Raw genomic sequence first — 2,868 nt, 5'->3', positions numbered from 1 at the left:
ATAAAATCATCGTTATTTCCTCGTAAAATTACGACGAAATGATTTTGTCGTAAAGCCGGTGTAATATCATGTGGCTTTAACGACGAACTAATCTTTCCTCGTAAACTCGACGTAAATATAGCGTGTAATTTACGAGGAAATATTTTACGTCTACTTAGCGAGGTAATTTTGAATCCACTAAATAAAATGTTTTTCCTAACTAAATTTCGTCGTAAATTCGTAGGAAAATTGCAACTACCAGATTCGAAAATTTTCTATAAATATGAACATTTGAACATCATTTTAAACACACCAACAAGAAAAAAAAAATCGTGAAAAAAAAATGTCGGGGTCCGGAAATATTTTTGAGTAGCGGAGGTGGATGTATATGCATAGAGATGCTATTGGGAGAGTGACGAAAGAATACCTTGCGGGGCTGGAGACATTTATGCATCAAGCAGATTCCACACCGCTCGCCCAAGAAAGTGGTAAGATGTTCTGTCCTTGTCGGAAATGCAACAATTCGAAATTGGCAAATCGTGAAAATGTTTGGAAGTATTTAATAAATAGAGGGTTCACGCCAAATTACTATATCTAGGTTTAACATGGAGAAGGTTATAATTATGATCAGAATGAAGCTAGTAGTAGTAATAGCATTTTTCAGGAAGAACCGGTTGATCATTTGCATAATAAACATAGTTACCATCAGGAAGAGCAGATAGTAGATTATGATAGGGTTCATGATATGGTAGTTGATGCATTCGTAGCTCATGATGAAGATGAAGAACCTAATATAGACGCAAAAAAGTTTTATGAAATGTTAAATGCGGCGAATCAACCAAGATGATAGATGTTTGCATCGACAACTGCATGATCTATTGGGGAGATGATGAGAAGCTAGAAGAATGTCGATTCTGCAAGAAGCCACGATTCAAGCCGCAAGGACGGGGACGTAATAGGGTACCGTACCAAAGGATGTGGTACCTACCAATTACAGATAGATTGAAAAGATTGTATCAATCAGAGCAGACTGCTGGAAAGATGAGATGGCATGCCGAGCATACTCAGACGGATGGTGAGATGACTCATCCATCAGATGCAAGAGCCTGGAAACATTTCAACAAAGTACATCCAGATTTCGCTAGCAATATCCGGAATGTGTATCTCGGGTTATGCACAGATGGATTTAGTCCGTTCGGAATTTCATGGAGACAATATTCATTGTGGCCAGTCTTTCTTACTCCATACAACCTGCCACCGGAGATGTGCATGCAACGGGAGTTACTATTCTTGACCATATTAATACCTGGTCCGAACCATTCAAAAAGGTCCCTGGATGTTTTCCTACAACCACTGATAAAAGAGTTGAAGGATTTGTGGTCAACAGGGGTGAGGACGTATGACTGTTCAACGAAGACGAATTTTACGATGCGAGCGATGCTTTTGTGGACCATAAGTGACTTTCCTGCCTATGAGATGTTGTCTGGATGGACTACATATGGGAGATTAGCTTGCCCATATTGTAATGGAACGACAGATGCGTTTCAACTGAAGAATGGTAGGAAGACAAGTTGGTTTGATTGTCACCGTCGATTTCTTCCCATTGGCCAGCCTTACCGAAGAAACAAGAATTTGTTTAGGCACAAAAGGCGATTTCTTCCCATTGGTCATCCTTACCGAAGAAACAAGAATTTGTTTAGGCACAAAAGGGTTGTCAGAGACACTGCTCCTCCATATTTATCTGGAGAAGAAATTGAAGCGCAAATCGACTACTACGGAGCTAACGAAACAGTTCATTGTGGTGGTAATTGGCATGTCCCTCGTAATATGCCTGATTCTTACGATGTTCATCACAACTGGTACAAGAAGAGTATATTTTGGGAGTTGCCATATTGGAAGGATCTTCTTCTGCGCCGCAACCTCGATGTGATGCATATAGAGAAGAATTTCTTTGAGAACATCATGAATACAATATTGAATGTCCCAGAGAAGACAAAAGACAACATAAAATCGAGGTTGGATTTGCCGGATATTTGCTCAAGAAGTGAGTTACTTATAAAAAGCAATGGACAAGTTCCCGTTCCGCTATTCAGATTGTCTTCAGAAAAAAAGTCGGTGTTGTTCAACTGGGTGGCATCAGAAGTGAAGTTCCCCGATGGGTATGTTTCAAATCTCTCTAGATGTGTTGAAAATGGTCAAAAAATCTCCGGGATGAAGAGTCATGATTGTCATGGCAACGACTACTTCCCTTTGCATTTGCGGAGCTACTTCCAACAAACGTACATGAAGCACTTGCAGGTAGTATATTATAACACAGTAATTTTATAATGGTTTAGTTTGCAATAATATATGACTAATATAATGTGTTTAATTGTTTTTGGGATATACAAGGCATTGGAGCATTTTTCAGGGATCTTAGCACACGCACTCTTAAAGAAGAAGTCGTGGAACAGCTTCAGCAGAACATTCCCATCTTATTGTGAAACTTGGAGAAAATATTTTCTCCGGAATTTTTTGACGTTTCTAGCTGTCCACCTCCCATATGAGGCATTGCTTTGTGGACCTGTATATTACGGATGGATGTATCAGTATGAGCGAGCAATGAAATATTTGAAGAGAAAAACAAAGAACCTCGCAAAAGTTGAAGGTTCTATAATTGCTGGAAGTTTGACGGAAGAAAATTCTTACTTCACATCGTACTTCTTTGCGTCAAAAATACGTACCCGGAAAAGAGCTCCAAGAATATATGATGATGGTGGTGTCGCGCCAACATATGCAGTTGCTGGTGTTCCAGACATCTTTAGCCAGATTGGGCGACTCGGTGGGAAATTAAAAGAGGTTTGGTGGTCGAGTGAAGAAGACGCTCATAGTGCACACACCTATATTCTA

This window comes from Brassica oleracea, chromosome C6 (genome assembly GCF_000695525.1).
Source record: "Brassica oleracea var. oleracea cultivar TO1000 chromosome C6, BOL, whole genome shotgun sequence".
In the NCBI taxonomy this organism is placed as follows: domain Eukaryota; kingdom Viridiplantae; phylum Streptophyta; class Magnoliopsida; order Brassicales; family Brassicaceae; genus Brassica; species Brassica oleracea.
Note: the sequence above shows the minus strand (reverse complement) of the source record.